Source organism: Echinops telfairi, unplaced genomic scaffold (genome assembly GCF_000313985.2).
Source record: "Echinops telfairi isolate 266 unplaced genomic scaffold, ASM31398v2 ScPeMD7_5;HRSCAF=22, whole genome shotgun sequence".
NCBI lineage: Eukaryota > Metazoa > Chordata > Mammalia > Afrosoricida > Tenrecidae > Echinops > Echinops telfairi.
The window spans coordinates 14,178,357-14,187,638 of NW_022103901.1; positions in this window are offsets into that span (position 1 = coordinate 14,178,357).

Sequence of the window (9,282 nt, forward strand, 5' to 3'; positions counted from 1 at the left end):
GGAAGTGAGCCTTGCCAGCTAAAGCAGGGAACTGGCTAAGGCAGTTGCACCCTGGTCTGACCATCAGAAAGCAAACGACCTGAGAACTAGAAAGGCGAGGCTCACCCAGCCATTTATCTCTCTGCCCTTCAATTAACCCCACATGTGTTTATCGGCTAGGTTGGCACAATAAATTAACTACCTCATAGGGTATTGTAGATTTTAGAAATAAGCCCTTTGTCAGTTGTGTCCTCTCCCCATCTGTGGGTTCTCTTGTTACTCTCTTGGTGAAGTCTTTCAACACACACAGGTGTTTTATCCTTAGTACATCCCACTTGTCCATTTCAGCTTCATCAGTGTGTGTGCCCTTCCCTCTTTGAGTTAGCCTATGTATTCCCTGTGCCAAGGCTCGTAGGTTTGTCCCGATTCCTTCACGGATGGTCCTGATAGTTTGGGGTTTTACTTCTAGGTCTGTGATTAACTTTGAGTTTGTTCTTGTGTGGGGGGTGAGGTACACATGTTGTTTCATTTTTCTACAGACTGGTATCCATTGTTTCCAGCACCACTTGCTAAAGAGGGTATTCATCTCCCACTTGATGCTTTTGGGGCCCTTGTCGAAGATCACTTATCTGTATGGATGGTTTTATTTCTGGGTTTTCTGTTCTTTTTCATTGGTCTGAGTATGTCGTTATTCCAGTACCAGGCTGTTTTGACCACTGTGGTTGTACAGTATATGTTAAAGTCAGGTAAGGCAAGCCCTCCAACGTTGTCTTCTTCTTGAGTTTTCTGCTAATTCTGCGCTTCTTCCCTCTCCATGTAACATTGGTGGTCAGTTTTTCCAAATTATTTGAAGAAAGTTGCTGATATTTGAATCAGATAGCATTCAACTTATATAGTGCCTTGGGTAAGATTGACATCTTTACCATATGAGTCTTCCAATCCACAAGCATGGAATATTCTTCCATTTGTGGAGGTCGCTTTTGGTTTCCTGTAGTAGTGTTCTGTAGTTTCCCTGGTATAAGCCTTTTGTTTTTTTGTTAGATATACTCCTTGATATTTCAGTTTGTTCTTGGCTATTGTGAAGGGTACTGCCTTTTTGATCTCCTCTTCCCTGGCCTTGTCTGATGTATATATCAAACCAGTAGACTTCTGTTTGTTGATCCTGTATCCCACCACTCTTCCATAGTCCTCTATCACTGCCAGTACTCCTGTTGTGGAGCTTTTGGGGTTTTCAGTGTATAGAATCATGTCGTCTGCAAATAGTGAATTTCACCTCCTCCTCTCCCAGACGAATACATTTGATGTCCTTCCACTGCCTTATGTTGTTAGCTAGGACCTCCAGTACAATGCTGAAAAGAAGTGGGGACAAGGGGCATCCTTGTCTGGTCCCCTTTTTCAGTGGGATTGTTTCTGTCTTTTCTCAGTTGACTCTGATGTTGGCGATTGGCCTTTTGTTAATAGCTTGTATTACATAACTTGAGGAATTCTCCTTCCACTCCTATCTTCTTGAGTGTCTTAATTAGGAATGTGTGTTGGATGTTGTCAAATGCTTTCTCTGCATCTATTGATATTATCGTGTGACTCTCAACCTTTTTCTTCTCAATGTGGTGAATAATATTGATGGACTTTTGGATGTTAAACCATCCTTGTATCCTTGGAATGAATCCCACCTGATCATGATGGATGATATGTTTTATATGCTTTTTTATTCTATTGGCCAATATCTTATTAAGTATTTTTGCATCTATGTTCATTAGAAATATCAGTCTGTAGTTCTCTATTCCTGTGGGATCCTTGCCCCGTTTGGGTATCAAAGTTATACTGGCTTCATAGAACGCGTTTGGGAGTTTGCCATTCTTTTCTATGCGCTGGAATAATTTGTGGAGGATCGGTGTCAGCTCTTCCCTGAATGCTTGCCCCTCTTCACACACAGGAGTGTGAAGTCGCCTGGTCTGGGAGCAGTTTGGTTGGCAGTTTCTTGACAGCGGGCTGCAACAGGGCGTGCAGACCCCACAGCGGCTGTGGGGAGGGCGCAGCACCAGCCGCGCTTCCTTCGATGGTGCATGGGGTTGCAGTGTGTTGAAACCAACTGTATGGCACCTCGACAACAGCAACAACACTAACTGAACGTCCGAGGCCACGCTTTGGTGCGGGGGAAGAGAGGCCAGGTGATCTTGGTGCGATTACAGCCACTGTAAGACAGTGGAAGGCCGTTCTACACTGAAATCTCCTGAGTCACCACTAACAACAACAACGTCAGCAAACATCTCATGACTTTAGAGTAGCCGATGGTTTGCTGTTGACACCATGTTTTCAAGTGACCTTTTGGATTTGGACAAAAATGCAACCGTTTGTCCGCATGTAGCTTTTCTGTAAAGCCAACCAAGTTTGGGCAGTAAAATTTAAAAAGCCCAAGTGCATGTGAATTACTGTGCTAGTGAAGAATATTGAAAGTACCATGGACGGCTTAAAGGACAAACTCATCCGTCTTGGAAGAAGTACGGCCAGAGTGCTTCTTAGAGGCACAGAATGCGAGACTGTGTCTTATCATAGCTTGGATATATTGTCAGGAGAAACCAGTCGCCGGAGAAGGACATCATGCTTGGCAAAGTGGAAGGGCAGCGAAAACAAGGAAGGCCCGGAAGGAGATGGATTGACACCGCGCCTGCAACAATAGGCTCAGGCATAGGAACAATTGCAAGGACGTGGGTGCAGGGCGGGGCAGTGTTTTGTTCTGTTGTGCCTAAGTTGTTGTGGGCTGGAACTGACTCTCAACGCCTAACATGACACCTACCACCAGCCAACCGTGTGTCTGAACCCAGTTTTAGGCTGTTTCTGGCTGTGCCTCGTTAGGCTGCTAACCACAGGATCCGAAATTCCAAACCACCAGCCAGTCTGAAGAAGAAAGACATTCTACTTTGTAAAGCGTGACCGTCTCGGGAGCTCACAGGGGCAGTTCTACCCTGTCCTATAGGGTCCCTGTGAGTCTGCATCATCAATTGGGTGGCCTGTTGTTATTGTTGTTTGCTCCACCAGATAAATGGGCCAGCACTGCCATCCAGTGGCTAAAACGCACATCGCAGCGCTTGCCGCTGTCCCCTTTTTCCAGAACGGTGGCTGGCAGTGGTTTGGGTTTTGAGAGATAAAGGTACAGAAGCCCTGGTGGCATCGTGGGTTAAGCACTAATTGATAGGTTGCTAATTGATCAGCTGATGGTGAGAAGGATAAGGTTGTCTGCTCCCATAAAGATTTACAGCCCAGACGGTCACAGGTGCAGCTCCACTCTGACTTGGTGGTGGGGTTTGGTTTGGGATATCCAAAAGGAAACACTTCTGGAAATTCCAGACCCCCACAGAAGGTTGGCAGGGTTTTAAAATTGGCAAGCACGGGTTTTTTTAGTTTGGTTCTTCATGAAAACATCTCAGACAGGTCTAAGGAATCAGTTAACCTGTAGCCAGACACTTCCTAGATCTTAGGCATCAGCCTGTTGAACTTGAACTGTTCCTTTTTCAGAGATAGAGATGCCATCCAGAAGTTCTCAGATATCCTTGTTTCGAACTGTTGTAGCATGCTGCATTGGATACAAGTTCAATATCGTTTCCTTCAGGAACGAACTCTTCTTTCTGGGCTAGAGGCCCGGAACAACTCACACCTGTCCTCATCCAAACTCTCCAGGTGCATTTTCCACTCAAGAAGTACAGGTTTCAACCAGAGACCCATTCTCATGGGGAATGATGGGGAAGTGGGCACCCACAGACCTCATCTTGGGTTGGAAGCCCAGTGTCACACCCTTAATCATGTTCTGTACATGACCGTAGACCGAGGGCCAAAGCCGGTTCCTTTCTACATCCCCACCGTTGGTCAACTGGAAGCCTCTTCTTTTTCTTTGCAAGGAGACTGAGTTCTACCTTGAGGTGATTGAACTCCCTCCAGAGGGTTCCCCTGAGGCCTTTCACGACCATTGTGCGCCCCATTCAGGGAAGGGCCAATATTCCCTGGAATGCCGACCTTCTCGTTGTGGGGAATGGTCTCCGTTCTTGAAGTAGACGTGGCAGAGAAAGAGCAAGTACAGATTCTCTGAAAGCCTATTCTTCACCACAGGAGCTCTGGTAGCGTAGTGGTTATGCGTTGGGCTGCTAACTTCATGGTCAGCAGCTCAAAACCACCAGCTGCTCCATGGGACAAAGACTAGGCGTTCTACTCCCGTAAAGACTTATCCTCTTGGAGACTCACGGGGCAGTTCTACCCTGTCCTGTAAGGTTTGCTATGAGCCGGCATTGACTTGATGGCAGTGACTTGGTTTTGGGGTGATCTCACCGTCATGATCAGTTTTTAAAACTCTAAAAACAAGACCCCACCACTAACTGCTATTGAGTCTGTGCTGAATCACAGCAACCCTAGCAGGCAGAGTGGAGCTGCCCCTGTGGGTTTCTGAGACTACTAAATCCCCCTTTTCCCCTTAAGATGTGACCACCCATGGTTCATATTTTGAAACAAATTAAATTAAAGCCTTATGCCCACCTGTGTACATTGTCTTTATCTCAAAAACATCCATCAATCCCCTCAAACACTCCAAAAGTCTACAAAGTGACAAGTGTCAGGTACATTGTTCTGTGTCCTCAAAACCAAGTTAAAGGCCATCACTTGCATTGAGGACTGTAGGAGGACCCCATAAGGCAGGTGCTCCCACCGCAAGGACACTGTGCTCCCGCAACTCTAAAGCAGGATCCAGAGAAGCGTTCTGCCGACCTTGTCTCGGGGTTGACGGAGACTTGCTTTATCCTTCCCCATCCGCTTCTTGACTTTTACATCTTTACAAGTGTGGACAGCCTCGTCTCTCTCCCTCGGAGCAGCTAGTGGTTGTGAACTGCTGACCTGTGGTTAGCGGCTCAAGGCATAGCCCAGTGTGCTACCAGGGCTCGTCAGCAGTCTCCGAATCAGATCACATCCGCGTTCTGCCAAGAGGTGGAGAATAGTTGTGGAGTGGAGGCAGACCCGGGGCAGACTTCCCCAGAAAGGGCGTCCCATGAGAGTTTGTAGGATTTTGTGATTCTCAATACACAGAAGCTTTCTTTAACACTGTGCTGCAGCCTGTGCCATGAGCCATGACGGAAGTTTGGGACACCGTGACAGTGACCAAAATGCCACCCTGAGACTCCCGTTGGAAAGACGGCGCTGGTCGGTTTGCTCGCCCCGAGGTGGCCACAAACGGTCAGTTCACAAGAAGCACAACATCCACAGGGAACGAGAAGGGGACACAGAGTCCCACGAGGCGTGCCCGTCCCCAACTAACACTCAGGCCGTGGTTGGAACCACGTTCTACTCACACGCAGAAGAGACGACACAAGGCCTGCTTCAAGAATGGGCATCCGTGGGGCGCAGTACAACACCGGGAAACACACGGCTTTCCTCTAGTTCTTGAATGCTTCCGGCCCCCCACTAGCATGACCCCAGTTCTACCTCACAAATCCTGCTAGACAGGCGCATGTACATTGGTACAGAGAGCAGCTTTCGAAACACAAAAGCCAGGAGAGATAACCCCCTTAGGAAGAGTACTGGGAGTAGTGATACCATGAGGGGAGGAGGGCAGAGGGGGGGAAAGGGGGTGCTACTAGCCATGATGGATGTATAACACACACACACACACACACACACACACACAAGGGGGATGAACAACAGAAACGTGAAGGGATACAGCAGATGGTGTAAGATACGGAAAAGGAATAATAATATATAATGTATCAAGGGTTCACAAGGGTGGGGGAGGGAGGGGAAAAAGAGGAGCTGACCCTAAGGGCTCAAGTCGAAAGGTAATGTTTGGAAAAGAACCATGGCCACCTATGTACAAGCTTGCTTGATATTGGTTTATGGGGTGCTCGCTTCAACAGCTCATATACTAAAATTGGAAAGAATCGGTTTATGGGTTCTTATAATATCTGTAAGGCCCCCAATAAAATGGTTTAAATTGAAAAAACAAAACAAAGAATGGGCATCAGTCTGTCGTGGCCAGCAAGTCAGCCCTCACACTGATGCAGGACTGCTGGTCTGCGTGCGGCCCCCTCACTCTGCAGTCGGGAGAGCACGGCGTCTCCCAACCGGGAACAGACCCATGAGTGAGGCTGGCCGGGTTTCACAGGACACACGCTCTCGGGCAAACAGTTCCTGGTGACGTGACCACGCTTGGGGCAAGAGGGGAGGACTGTGCCGGCCGGCCACCAGCTGCGGCTGGGGATGTTTGGGCTCCAGATGCCTTGGGAAAGCGGTCAGCCACACTCTCAGCCCATCCAGGAAGCCAGGTCCATACATTGGGGCCTGGAAGCCCAAGCTGAACTGGGGGTGTAGGTGAACCCCTATTCAGGTAAGCTACGAGTCGGCGTTGGCTTGTGAGCAGTGAGCTTGGGCTTGGCGACCACTCTGGGAGGTGGCCAGCCACACTTGGGAGGTTGGCCAACTCACCTGCTCACACGTCACCTGCAGGATGCCCCCTTAGCCCTGTCCTTTCCTCGAGGCCTGCCTCTCCCAGGACTGTTCCTTAGAAGCACTTCCCAAATAAACCACCAGGGCACGAGGCTCGGTCTCTCTCAGGCTCTCTTTCTGGTGCCACTAGTGGGACCATTGCCAATGTAGCCAAGCACGTAGCCCAGGCGCAACTGGCTGCAGCGGATCAACAGAGAGAAGACCTTGAAGAGGATGCAGAGCTGAGACTGGACCTTGAGGTGGACCCTGATCTGGTGGGTGGGTCCTGTTTAATGCCACCAGTAACCAGACCAAACCAAACAGTACCATGGAGTCAGTTCCAACTGGTGGCAGCCCTCTGGGACAGGGTAGAATTGCCACTGTGAGTTTCTGAGGCTGTAACTCTTTAGGGAAGTAGAAAGCCTCATCTTTCTCCCGCAGAGCGGCGGGTGGTTTCAAACTGCTGACCTTGAGGTTAGCAACCAAACTCGAAACCTACTGAGCCACCAGAACCCCTCCCATCAGTCAAGAAGGTAAAAAAAAATAGCAGCTCTCTCGCCTTTCTCGCCTGATACTTCTGCCCAAATGTATCGTGTATACGACCAGTCTCTGGCTCTACGTTTATTGATAAAACTAAGACCCAAAAGGCTCACTGCCAACGAGTCAATGCTGACTTAGGGGACAGAGTAGAACTGCCCCTGTGGGCTTCCAAGACTGTCATTCTTGGTGGAGTAGAAATCCTCTTCTTTCTCCCATGGAGTGGGTGTGGTTTTGAACTGCTGACCTCTGTGCCCAACACCTAACCCATTACACCCCAGGACTCCTAGTAAAACCAAGACATGGAGAAAGCGCAATTATGTAACTCTCTTGAAAAGGGGCAGTCTGAGCCCGGCCTCCTTCATGCAGGGTGGCATTATGAATCCATCTGCTGGCCAACCCTCTTAGCTGAGGGCTCGCAGTCCCAGTTGCACGTGTGCCGGGGCCCTCCTGGGATCCATGAGAGCCCTGTCGGGAGTGAGGCACCTGGGCTGCTTGGCGGTAGAAGTTTGAAATGCCCAGCATGCACATGGGCTGGGAATCGAGCCGTGAGTACTGTCATGAAAGCTTCCTGCCCAGGCCTGGCCGACAGCAGAGACTAGGCCGAGTGGGGGCTACTGGGGCATGGCATGTGCTTGCTCCACACATGTTTCTAGAGTTCCATATATATGTTTGTAATCTAATTTCCATGTCATTAAAACATCTTTAAAGCCCCCCCCCCCATCCCCCAGCTTCATTTCCACACAGTGGGTCATGAAGATTGGATTTGCTGCTGGGAGGTAATAAATCCATACCAGATACAACTGGCCTTCAAGTGGGTTAAAATAGGGCCCTTCTACCTATTGTCACAAAGAGAAAAGCCTAAATCTGGCCACCACCCTCACTCTGGTGCGCCACAGAATAACAGCAGGTGGGGTCGGTTCACCTTGAACCAGACAGCTGGAACCCCACAGGAAGCCCCCCCAGGGGGGGGCAGCAATCTCTATCAACATGAAAGGGTTTGCTAATGAGCTTACTAACCTTAGAGATGGGTTTGATGACTCACACCACCCCCACGTGTCACCGAATGAGACTTCCAGTCCCATGCCATCTTCTCGTCCATTCTTTATCCTCCACTGACTCCGCCTGTGGCCACCGGGTCTTCTGAGCGGGCCTCGTCTTTCACGATACTGGACAAGGTTCCATTGAGACCGACAGGGTTCTCCTGGGGGAACTTTCAGCAGTAGAGGCCACACCTTGCTTCCGCTGAAACCCGTTTACTGTAGGTTACCCCCACTGGTATTTGGAATATGCGTGAGCAAGTGGCCGGCGTGATAACAACGTGTAAACGACCACCACGATAAGAAGCACGGACAGACGGACAGGAGCAGGGTGGATGCTCAATCCCAGCACAACACTGGAGAGGAGGATGGAAATGAACGGAGGAAGCTCAGAGGAGATGCTCGGGCAGGGTCTCTGGGGAGGAAGAGTTTGCAGAGGAGGGCACTGGAACAGGCATTCCAGAGACTGGGTGCAAAGGAGACCCAAGCCAAACTCATTGTCATGGCATCCATTCCGCCTTACCGGGACCGGGAGCAGGCTGCTGAGCCTGCAAACCTTTAAAGAAGCAGAGACACCCCCACCCCCGTCTTTCTCCCGCCCGGACGCCAGCTGAGCACTTAGCAGCTCAGCGATGAGCCCACAGCATCACCTGCTGACCCAGCGCAGCCACCAAGCCTCGTGGGGTGCGGGGGCTCCCTCCCTCCCTGCCCGCTGACTCGGAGCGCCCCTACAGGACAAGAGTGGAACTGCCCTCTGGGTTTCTGAGAAGGCAACCCTTTATGCACATAGGCCTCCTTTTTCTCTCTCGAGCTGGCTGGCGATCTTGAACCGTGACCTTCTGGTTAGCACCTCAGTGCGTAAGGAAGGCTTGAAATGACAAGTGGAGGTGTCAGACTCAGGTGGGTTCCAGGGTGAGGAGAGAGGGGGACTGGCAGCAGGTGCTCTGCAGCACGAAGAGTTCATTCTGATTGCCCTTCGCTGGAACTGTGGTGGTGTCGTGCCGACCACAGGGCTGCTAACCACAAGGTCAGCAGTTAGGGTCCACCTGGCGCTCCTTAGGGGAAAAAGGAGGCTTTCTAGTTTCATAAAGAGTGACAGTCTCGTGGAGGGAGGGTGGAGTGGAAGGGGGGAACCGATTACAAGGAACTATATGTGACCTCCTCCCTGGGGCATTGACAACAGAAAAGTGGGTGAAGGGAGACGTCGGACAGGGCAAGATATGACAAAATAATAATAATTTATAAATTATCAAGGGCTCACGAGGGAGCG